The sequence below is a fragment of the Pristiophorus japonicus genome, chromosome 11, assembly GCF_044704955.1.
Source record: "Pristiophorus japonicus isolate sPriJap1 chromosome 11, sPriJap1.hap1, whole genome shotgun sequence".
Lineage (NCBI taxonomy): Eukaryota > Metazoa > Chordata > Chondrichthyes > Pristiophoridae > Pristiophorus > Pristiophorus japonicus.
In genome coordinates, this window is record NC_091987.1 from 75,440,380 (window position 1) to 75,452,885 (window position 12,506).

General features: G+C 44.8%; 1 protein-coding gene across 1 annotated transcript in view; it reads left to right on the plus strand.

The window, feature by feature from the left end:
- The window catches only part of LOC139276094 (potassium/sodium hyperpolarization-activated cyclic nucleotide-gated channel 2-like), a 335,425-nt gene that overhangs the window by 112,938 nt on the left and 209,981 nt on the right, over positions 1-12,506 (plus strand). The gene's annotated exons all lie outside the window — the stretch shown is intronic.

A 12,506-nucleotide genomic window follows, 5' to 3' on the forward strand; every position in this document is an offset into this window, starting at 1 on the left:
TTTCTTTTTCTGCCAATAATATCTAACTGCCCTTTCCATCTGTCCGGATAGCGTGAGCAATCAAATAGTTGTTTGAAGATCACAGACACCTATAGAGAGGTGGTCTGCAGCTTGTTGTGCATCAGGGTTTGGCATTGGTCTGACAGGGAATTGGTGTCGGGACTTTGGGATCTTGGAAATCATTTCTAGGCCGGTGGATGTTTCAGAGCTGTCTGACTGCTTGACAGTTCTGCGTCTCGATCGGCGGGGGTGTTTGCTATGTCTTTCACAACTTGGACTGGTAGGTTGACTAGAAGATTTACGGGACTGTTTGTGATGTTGAGATATAGTTCTGCCCTTTCGAGTGTGAGATCTGGTCCTTTCGGCTGTATTGCTTGTAAACTGGGGATCCGAATCGCTATCAGAGGATGAGGAGTCAGTTTGGGTTTGTTGCTTTGGTGATATGTGGTTGTTCCTAACTCTTTTTACCGGAGTGTTAGGTGGAGGGTGTTGGGAAGAGGACTGGAGCAAGAGGCCAGGGGGTGCGGGAGGCGCCGTTGGGCGCTGAGTCAGTGGCCACTCATCAATTTCATCATCAGCCTCGGTTAACACAAAGCCAGCCATTTTAACGTAGTTGATCAATACCTTTCTCAGAGGTCCCAGAGGATCTCTTAGCAAGTTTCTCGTGCGCACATTCATTCTTCTTTTTTTTTAAAGACGTCTACAGTTTTAACATGTGTTCCCTCTGTCAATGCAAGTCCTAATTTAATAGCATTTGTTTGCCAACTCGATAGAAGTGATGCATCTTTTAATTTCTGACAATAATGTCGCCAGGTTGCAATTAAATTTTTTTATCCCCTTTTCCTCGTCCCCTTCTCCAAATTAATCCCTGTGCTTTTTTTTTACCTCTACGCTTCTAGTGTCACTTAGAGGCCACTGGTCATCCCCTAATAATTTGTTCAGGGCTCCTGATAATTTTCTAAAGTCTTCAGCTCTTTCAGGGAATTCCTCACATAACTTTTGTAGCGGATTATCCGCATCCGTGGTTTTATCTAACTGATTACCCATTTTCACACTGCCCCTCGTATTACTGTGTCGCTACGCGTTCGTGTCGTGCAATTTAAACAAACTTACAAATAGACACAGACTTTACAGAACTAACACGGACTTTAACTAACTCCAAATAACCAAACTTTACTAATGCTAACACTTACCCGCATCGCCGCACGGTCCACGTCGCCGCACGATCTCAATACTAAACTACCACGTCGCCTCGCAGTTCACGTCGCCGCGCAATCCGCGTTGCCTCGCAGTTCACGTCGCCGCGCAATCCGCGTCGACCCGTGGCTCGCGTCGCCGCGCGAGTTAAGATACTTTAACTTTAAAAGGTAAACAAGGACTTCTAACACTTACCCGCATTACCGCATGATCCGCATCGCCGCATGATCTACAAAATAGACAAAGACTTCTAACACTTACCCGCATTACCCGCATTACCGCATCCGCATCGCCGCATGATACTTAAAACCTTACTTAAAACTCTAAACACTTTAAGACTTACAGACTTACTGCCATTAGCACTGACTTTCGCGATTCGCGTTGCTGCGCCTCTGCGTCACTACGCGTTGGCGTCACTGCGCGTTTACGTCACCGCGCGTCTACGTCACTGCGCGTTGACGTCACTGCGCGTTCGCTTCACTGCGCGTTTGCATCGGCCCTACCTTCCGAGTTGCTGCGGGGTTTTTTTTAAAAATTCAATCAGAGCCTAGACGGGCCAAGTGATATTCAAGGTCCCTTCGTCGTACCTGAGTTGAACACCTATCCTCTATTTAAATCCCCATTTTATTCCCTGTGAGCCTAATTTTCTAATTTTGATTTCTTATGAGCCTCAATTAATTTCTTTTAGTCTCCAAATTTCTCTATCCTTTCGCGTCACTGCGCAGTTTAAATTCAATCAGTCAATGAAAGCCCTAATTTAATGGAGTTTTTCTGCCAACTGGACAGGAGTGATTTTATATTTTTCATAATTTAAAATCTCAGAACATTTTTTTTTTCTTTCAGCACCTATTTAGTACGTTACTTTTTTTTATAACTAGAGAGAAGTCTGGCACGTAGGCTGTGGACTGCTTTTCGTTATCTCAATTGTTCCAGCCTCAAGGTCGTGTTATTTAATATAATTTTTTTTTAATCCTTTTGAATCCCTCTCAGTTGTTTTGCTGTGCCTTCTCTGAATGTTTGCTTTCAACAAGTTTTTCTTTTTTTTTTAACCACCGGGACCATGTAATTTTTTCTTTTTTTAACAAATCTATCCTTTGGGCATTTCCTGGCTCCGCAACTTATCATCCGAATATACGTAATTCAATAAGGTTCACACTCTTAAACTTCCCACATACAGGACAACACTACGAAGGGTTAAAACAAACTTTCATTCTGTTTGAGATAAAACAAACCACAACTCCCCGGCTTTTTTTTTACAGTAAAAGTCACAGAAGCATTTCTCATTTAAACAGACATTCACAAGAGTCTCTTTTCTTTCCTATTAATTTTTTTTTTGGATCCATGATTGATCATCTATCCCTATCTAGCTCTAACTATCTTTCCAAGTCGCCGCTTGGTTTGCGTCATCGCGCAATTTCCCTATCTCTATCCCTATTCTAAGTTTGAAAGGTATTCACCAGATTGTCCTGGATCTCGTTCAGACACTACCTGAGAACCAGCGAGTGGCTAAACTTTCCTCAGACTTTTGAAACCGGGGGAAACTGGAGCAGTATTGAAATCATACTCACTCCAGTGGCCATTTTCCCCTCGTCTCGTCCAAGGCTAGTCTGGCTCTTAATTCGCAAGTTTTCGGCAGTCGTCCGTTGAGATCCCACTTCTGACACCAAATGTTAATTCCTGGATTCTTTTACCTCAATCTGGTTCAGTAAAATTACTGAGTCGAATACCTCTTGTGCTTTGAACAAAGCAGTCTTTATTACCGGCCAGTAAGACCTATCAGACAGAAGATATACTCTCTGGATAGAGCGTACACACTCCCTACGGATAGGTGAAGTTACATCGTAAAGCGTTAACAGTTATACAGTTTTGAAATCAGATAACAAAATACAAATGGATTGACAGTCTAACTCAGCCACTCATTAGTCAATCTATATGAGATGTTCTTCTTGAAAGCTCAAGTATTGCCTCCAAATGTTTCAATCTAATGGTGTGACTATTTACTGAGACCTTGCAATTCTGCAGATGTATTTCATGTTACAATTATATATTATTGGCAGGATTAGTGACTTGAAACCTTGAGACAGACTGTTAGCTATGCTGATGTTGCACTATTTGCAATCTGACATTCTCCCAGCTATTCTTCCATGGCTTATATATTTTCATATATCCCGTTTACTTTACTGTCCTTAATTCCATATATTCCGTTCAGATATCCACACAGGTAGCTATCAAACTCACATTGCCCTGCAAGTCGCCTTAGCTCGGCGTTGTAGCTCGCCACTTCCTGACCTTCAGATCGCTGACACGTGTAGAACCGATACCTCGCCATCAGCACGCTCTCCCTCGGGTTAAGATGCTCCCGAACCAGTGTACACAGCTCCTCATACGACTTATCTGTGAGTTTCACCGGAGCCAGAAAGTTCTTCATGAGGCTGTAGGTCGGTGCCCCGGGAATGTGGGAAGGGAGGACCTTGAAACAATCACCATCACTCGAGAGGTAGTGCTGGACAGGCTAATGGGACTCAAGGTAGACACGTCTCCTGGTCCTGATGAAATGCATCCCAGGGTATTAAAAGAGATGGCGGAAGTTATAGCAGATGCATTCGTTATAATCTACCAAAATTCTCTGGACTCTGAGGAGGTACCATCAGATTGGAAAGCAGCTAATGTAACGCCTCTGTTTAAAAAAGGGGGCAGACAAAAGGCAGGTAACTATAGGCCGGTTAGCTTAACATCTGTAGTGGGGAAAATGCTTGAAGCTATCATTAAGGAAGAAATAGCGGGACATCTAGATAGGAATAGTGCAATCAAGCAGACGCAACATGGATTCATGAAGGGGAAATCATGTTTAACTAATTTACTGGAATTCTTTGAGGATATAACGAGCATGGTGGATAGAGGTGTACCAATGGATGTGGTGTATTTGGATTTCCAAAAGGCATTCGATAAGGTGCCACACAAAAGGTTACTGCAGAAGATAAATGTACGCGGAGTCAGAGGAAATGTATTAGAAACATAGAAAATAGGTGCAGGAGTAGGCCATTCGGCCCTTCTAGCCTGCACCGCCATTCAATGAGTTCATGGCTGAACATGCAAATTCAGTACCCCCTTCCTGCTTTCTCGCCATACCCCTTGATCCCCCTAGTAGTAAGGACCTCATCTAACTCCCTTTTGAATATATTTAGTGAATTGGCCTCAACTACTTTCTGTGGTCGAGAATTCCACAGGTATTAGCATGGATCGAGAATTGGCTAGCTAACAGAAAGCAGAGAGTTTGGATAAATGGGTCCTTTTCAGGTTGGAAATCGGTGGTTAGTGGTGTGCCACAGGGATCGGTGCTGGGACCACAACTGTTTACAATATACATAGATGACCTGGAAGAGGGGTCAGAGTGTAGTGTAACAAAATTTGCAGATGACACAAAGATTAGTGGGAAAGCGGGTTGTGTAGAGGACACAGAGAGGCTGCAAAGAGATTTGGATAGGTTAAGCGAATGGGCTAAGGTTTGGCAGATGGAATACAATGTCGGAAAGTGTGAGGTCATCCACCTTGGGAAAAAAAAACAGTAAAAGGGAATATTATTTGAATGGGGAGAAATTACAACATGCTGCAGTGCAGAGGGACCTGGGGGTCCTTGTGCATGAATCCCAAAAAGTTAGTTTGCAGGTGCAGCAGGTAATCAGGAAGGCGAATGGAATGTTGGCCTTCATTGCGAGAGGGATGGAGTACAAAAGCAGGGAGGTCCTGCTGCAACTGTACCGGGTATTGGTGAGGCCGCACCTGGAGTACTGCGTGCAGTTTTGGTCACCTTACTTAAGGAAGGATATACTAGCTTTGGAAGGGGTACAGAGACGATTCACTCGGCTGATTTCGGAGATGAGGGGGTTACCTTACGATGATAGATTGAATAGACTGGGTCTTTACTCGTTGGAGTTCAGAAGGATGAGGGGTGATCTTATAGAAACATTTAAAATAATGAAGGTATAGACAGGATAGAGGCAGAGAGGTTGTTTCCACTGGTTGGGGAGACTAGAACTAGGGGGCACAGCCTCAAAATATGGGGGAGCCAATTTAAAACCGAGTTGAGAAGGAATTTCTTCTCCCAGAGGGTTGTGAATCTGTGGAATTCTCTGCCCTAGGAAGCAGTTGAGGCTTGCTCATTGAATATATTCAAATCACAGATAGATAGATTTTTAACCAATAAGGGAATTAAGGGTTATGGGGAGCAGGCGGGTAAGTGGAGCTGAGTCCACGGCCAGATCAGCCGTGATCTTGTTGGGTGGCGGAGCAGACTCGAGGGGCTAGATGGCCTACTCCTGTTCTTAATTTTTATGTTCTTATGTTCTTATTAATGTTGGGGAAGTCTAGAACCAGGGGTCACAGTCTAAGGATAAGGGGTAAGCCATTTAGGACCGAGATGAGGAGAAACTTCTTCACCCAGGGAGTGGTGAACCTGTAGAATTCTCTACCACAGAAAGTTGTTGAGGCCAATTCATTAAATATATTCAAAAAGGAGTTAGATGTAGTCCTTACTACTAGGGGGATCAAGGGGTATGGCGAGAAAGCAGGAATGGGGTACTGAAGTCGCATATTCAGCCATGAACTCATTGAATGGCGGTGCAGGCTCAAAGGGCCGAAAGACCTACTCCTGCACCTATTTTCTATGTTTCTATGAATGGCCATTGGGCCAGCTGATTAATTGACAGCATCAAATGTAAAGTAATAGCTCCGACCTCACATCTGATCACTTTTCGCCGGCAGAAGCTGTTACTGACTATATTGCCAGCACAGATTTAACTTTCTGCAGGCTGCAAGTGTTTCCAGCAAAGTCTCCAGAGTTGAGAAGGAATTTCTTCTCCCAGAGGGTTGTGAATCTGTGGAATTCTCTGCCCAAGGAAGCAGTTGAGGCTAGCTCATTGAATGTATTCAAATCATCGATAGTTAAGATTTTTAACCAATAAGGGAATTAAGGGTTATGGGGAGCGGGCGGGTAAGTGGAGCTGAGTCCACGGCCAGATCAGCCATGATCTTGTTGAATGGCGGAGCAGGCTCGAGGGGCTAGATGGCCTACTCCTGTTCCTAATTCTTATGTTCTTATGTAGACCATGAGGAGGACCGCTCTCCTTTTTGCAGCGCTTCCTTCTCCATCCAGCTCGTTGGCTACAAAGTACTGGTCTAGCCATTCGACATAGGCTTCCCAGTCCTCACCCTCCGAGAACTTCTCCAGGATGCCCACAGTTTGCTGCATCTTTGCGTTGGATTCGTATACTCGTCGCCAGTTACTGTGTTCCTAACACAGATGAGACTGCACACAGGGAGGTTAAAGTAACAGTGACCTCAGTCTTTATTAAGGCACTCCAGAGTGAGGAACAGGCCTTAGGGACCGGCTTATATACAGTGCTCCCAAGGGATGCTGTGATCCCTTGGGACTTCAGGGGATGCGCTCCCAGGTGGCGGAACATGGGAGTGCATGCTTTACAGATACACAACAGTATCATCAGCAAATTTGGTGACAGTACACTCGGTCCCATCATCCAAGTCATTAATCTAGATTATAAATCGTTGAGGCCACATCACTGATCCCTATGGCACCCCACTGGTTACAGTTTGCCAACCTGAAAATGACCCATTTATCCCAACTCTCTGTTTTCTGTTAGTTAGCCAATCCTCTATCCATGCTAATATATTACCCCAACCACGTGAGTTCTTATCTTGTGCAGTAACCTTTTATGTGCCACCTTATCGAATGCCTTCTGGAAATCCAAATCCATGACATCGACTGGTTCCCCTTCATCCACCATGCTCGTTACATCCTCCAGCAAATTTGTCAAACATGATTTGTCTTTCATGCTAATTCTGCATGACTCTATTATGATTTTCTAAATGTCCGGCTATTACTTCCTTAATAATGGACTCCAGCATTTTCCAAATTGTTATCTTCAGAATAACTCCACAGGACTGTATACTGTAATCTCAAACTGTTGTGACCTTGGTCTCTTAAATGTAACTCCAGAGTCAGGAAGCAGCATGGTAGACTGCCTTTTATACCTGCTTGCCCAGGGTGTGCAGGTGACCCTTGGGTCTCCAACCGGTGCGCTCCCTGGTGACAAGTCTTACACACTGGTAAAGTTTACATACATAACATCACTCCACCCCAAAAACCTTAGATACAAGTAATTTACAAGTTGAGGTGATACGGGGCGCTACGTTCCCTGAGTTCAAACATAGAAACATAGAAAGTAGGTGCAGGAGTAGGCTATTCGGCCCTTAAGCCTGCACCACCATTCAATAGATCATGGCTGATCATGCAACCTCAGTACCCCATTCCCTGCTTTCTCTCCATACCTCTTGATCCCTTTAGCCGTAAGAGCCACATCTAACTCCCTTTTGAATATATCTAATGAACTGGCCTCAACAACTTTCTGTGGTAGAGAATTCCACAAGTTCACAATTCTGTGAGTGAAGAAGTTCCTTCTCCTCTCAGTCCTAAATGGCTTTCTCTTTATCCTTAGACTGTGACCCCTGATTCTGGACTTCCCCAACATCGGGAACATTCTTCCTGCATCTAACATGTCCAATCCTGTCAGAATTTTATATGTTTCTATGAGATCCCCTCTCATTCTTCTAAATTCCAGTGAATATAAGCCTAGTCGATCCAGTCTTTCTTCATATGTCAGTCCTGCCATCCCGGGAATCAGTCTGGTGAACCTTCATTGCACTCCCTCAATAGCAAGAATGTCCTTCCTCAGATTAGGAGACCAAAACTGCACACAATACTCAAGGTGTAGTCTCACCAAGGCCCTGTACAACTGCAGTAAGACCTCCCTTCTCCTGAACTCAAATCCCCTCACTATGAAGGCCAGCATGCCATTTGTCTTCTTTACTGCCTGCTGCACCTGCATGCTTACCTTCAATGACTGAGGTACCATGACACCCAGGTCTCGTTGCACCTCCCTTTTTACTAATCAGTCACAATTCCTGTTTTTGCAACCAAAGTGGATATCCTCACATTTATCCACATTATACTGCATCTGCATGCATTTGCCCATTCACCTAAGTCCCCTGCAGCCTCCTAGCATCCTCCTCACAGCTCACACTGCCACCCAGCTTAGTGTCATCTGCAAACTTGGAGATATTACATTCAATTCCTTCATCTAAATCATTCATGTATATTGTAAATCGCTGGGGTCCCAGCACTGAACCCTCCAGCACCCCACTAGTCACTGCCTGCCATTCTGAAAAGGACCCGTTTATTCCTACTCTTTGCTTCCGGTCTGCCAACCAGTTCTCTATCCACGTCATTACATTACCCCCAATACCATGTGCTTTAATTTTGCACACTAATCTCTTGTGTGGGACCTTGTCAAAAGCCTTTTGAAAGTCCAAATACACCACATCCACTGGTTCTCCCTTGTCCACTCTACTAGTTACATCTTCAAAAAATTCTAGAAGATTTGTCAAGCATGATTTCCCTTTCATAAATCCACGCTGACATGGACCAATCCTGTCACTGCTTTCCAAATGCGCTGCTATTACATCTTTAATAATTGATTCCAACATTTTCCCCACTACCGATGTCAGGCTAACTGGTTTGTAATTCCCTGTTTTCTCGCTCCCTCCTTTTTTAAAAAGTGGGGTTACATTAGTTACCCTCCAATCCATAGGAACTGAACCAGAGTCTATGGAATGTTGGAAAATGACCACCAATGCATCCACTATTTCTAGGGCCACTTCCTTAACTACTCTGGGATGCAGGCTATCATGCCTTAGGGATTTATCGGCCTTCAATTCCTTCAATTTCCCTAACACCATTTCCTGACTAATAAGGATTTTCCTCAGATCCCCCTTCTCGCTAGACCCTCGGTCCCCTAGTATTTTTGGGAGGTTGTTCGTGTCTTCCTTAGTGAAGATAGAACCAAAGTATTTATTTAATTGGTCTGCCATTTCTTTGTTCCCCATTATGAATTCCCCTGATTCTGACTGCAAGGGACCTACATTAGTCTTCACTAATCTTTTTCTCTTCACATATCTATAGAAGCTTTTGCAGTCAGTTTTTATGCAAGCTTACTCTTATACTTTATTTCCCCCCTCCTAATTAAACCCTTAGTCCTCTGCTGAATTCTAAATTTCTCCCAGTCCTCAGGTTTGCTGCTTTTTCTGGCCAATTTATATGCCTCTTCCTTGGATTTAACACTTTCCCTCATTTCCCTTGTTAGCCACTGTTGAGCCACATTCCCTTTTTTATTCTTACGCCACACAGGGATGTATATTTGTAGTTCATCTATGTGATATTTAAATGTCTGCCATTGCCTATTCACCGTCAACCCTTTAAGAATCATTCTCCAGTCTATCCTCGCCAATTCACGTCTCATACCGTCGAAGTTACATAGAAACATAGAAACATAGAAAATAGGTGCAGGAGTAGGCCATTCGGCCCTTCTAGCCTGCACCGCCATTCAATGAGTTCATGGCTGAACATTCAACTTCAGTACCCCATTCCTGCTTTCTCGCCATACCCCTTGATCCCCCTAGCAGTAAGGACCTCATCTAACTCCTTTTTGAATATATTTAGTGAATTGGCCTCAACAACTTTCTGTGGTAGAGAATTCCACAGGTTCACCACTCTCTGGGTGAAGAAGTTCCTCCGCATCTCGGTCCTAAATGGCTTACCCCTTATCCTTAGACTGTGACCCCTGGTTCTGGACTTCCCCAACATTGGGAACATTCTTCCTGCATTTAACCTGTCTAACCCCGTCAGAATTTTATATGTTTCTATGAGGTCCCCTCTCATTCTTCTGAACTCCAGTGAATACAAGCCCAGTTGATCCAGTCTTTCTTGATAGGTCAGTCCCGCCATCCCGGGAATCAGTCTGGTGAACCTTCGCTGCACTCCCTCAATAGCAAGAATGTCCTTCCTCAGGTTAGGAGACCAAAACTGTACACAATACTCCAGGTGTGGCCTCACCAATGCCCTGTACAACTGTAGCAACACCTCCCTGCCCCTGTACTCAAATCCCCTTGCTATGAAGGCCAACATGCCATTTGCTTTCTTAACCGCCTGCTGCACCTGCATGCCAACCTTCAATGACTGATGTACCATGACACCCAGGTCTCTTTGCACATCCCCTTTTCCTAATCTGTCACCATTCAGATAATAGTCTGTCTCTCTGTTTTTACCACCAAAGTGGATAACCTCACATTTATCCACATTATACTTCATCTGCCATGCATTTGCCCACTCACCTAACCTATCCAAGTCGCTCTGCAGCCTCACAGCATCCTCCTCGCAGCTCACACTGCCACCCAACTTAGTGTCATCCGCAAATTTGGAGATACTACATTTAATCCCCTCATCTAAATCATTAATGTACAGTGTAAACAGCTGGGGCCCCAGCACAGAACCTTGCGGTACCCCACTAGTCACTGCCTGCCATTCTGAAAAGTACCCATTTACTCCTACTCTTTGCTTCCTGTCTGACAACCAGTTCTCAATCCATGTCAGTACACTACCCCCAATCCCATGTGCTCTAACTTTGCACATCAATCTCTTGTGTGGGACCTTGTCGAACGCCTTCTGAAAGTCCAAATATACCACATCAACTGGTTCTCCCTTATCCATTCTACTGGAAACATCCTCAAAAAATTCCAGAAGATTTGTCAAGCATGATTTCTTTAAGTTCAGGACCTTAGTCTCTGAATTAACTGTGTCACTCTCCATCTTAATGAAGAATTCTACCATATTATGGTCACTCTTCCCCAAGGGGTCCCGCACGACCAGTTTGCTAATTAATCCTCTCTCGTTACACAAGACGCAGTCTAGGATGGTACCTGTTCTCTAGTTGGTTCCTCAACATATTGGTCTACAAAACCATCCCTTATACACTCCGTTGAAGTCCTGGCATGGGCGAGTTGGTCGGATCATTGCTGCACTGCAGCGCGGCTGGTCTGATCGGACTGTCAGGCATGGGTTCATCCTTATTGTTGACAGCGAGGTCGGTTGCTGGTTGGGTATGTGTTGGTGGATCAATGATGGTAATGTCCTCCTCAAACTGTTCTTGGTTGTCAGTGAATCGCAGTTTGGTCTGATCCAAATGCTTTCTGCACGTTTGTCCATTCAAAAGTTTGACAACAAACACTCTTTTCCCCTCCTTGGCTAAAACAGTGCCAGCAACCCATTTGGGACCATGACCGTAATTAAGAACAAACACAGGGTCATTAACCTGAATGTCATGCGATACAGCCACGCAATCATGGTACATGTTATGGCGGTGACGCCTGGTTTCTACATGATCATTGAGATCCAGGTTGACTAAGGAGAGCCTGGTTTCAAGTGCTCTCTTCATTAACAATTCTGCAGGGGGAGCACCAGTAAGAGAGTGGGGTCACGTCCGGTAGCTGAGCAGAACCCGAGATAAGCGGGTCTTCAAGAAACTGTCCGTCACGCGTTTCAAGCTCTGTTTGATAATTTGGACTGCCCATTCCGCTTGACCATTGGATGCGGGCTTAAACGGTGCAGACCTGACATGCTTGATACTATTGCAGGTCATGAATTAATTGAATTCCGAGCTGGTGAAACATGGTCCATTGTCACTAACAAGGACGTCCGGCAAACCATGGGTGGCAAACATGGCCCGTAGGCTTTCAATGGTGACAGTGGACGTACACGATGACATTATTATACATTCAACCCATTTAGAGTAAGCGGCACTGCTACAAGGAACATCTTTCCTATAAAGGGGCTAGTGAAATCTACGTGGATCCTGGACCATGGTTTGGAGGGCCATGAGCACAGACTCAGTGGAGCCTCCCTTGGTGCATTGCTCAACTGTGAACATGTGTTACATTGGTGTACGCATGACTCCAATTCCAAGTCAATGCCGGGCTACCAAACGTGCGACCTGGCGATAGCCTTCATCATGACTATGCCTGGGTGGGTACTGTGTAGGTCGCATATAAACGTTTCCCTGCCTTTTTTTGGCAAAACCACGCGATTCCCCCATAGGAAACAATCCAAATGGATGGACATTTCATCCTTGCGTCAGTAAAATGGCTTAATTTCATCTCGCATTTCCCCGGGAACAGCCGACCAGCTCCCATTAAGGATGCAGCTTTTTACTAGTGATAGCACAGGTACAGGTCCTGATCTGGCGAGCCTTGACAGGTGACCCCCTCGCTCTCAAAAACATCCATTACAAGAAGCAAGTCTGCGGCTAGCGCCATTTCCACCCTGGCGGTGGGCAATAGTAGCCAACTGAGGGCATCAGCACAGTTCTCAGTGCCTGGTCTGTGGCGGATTACATAGTTATACG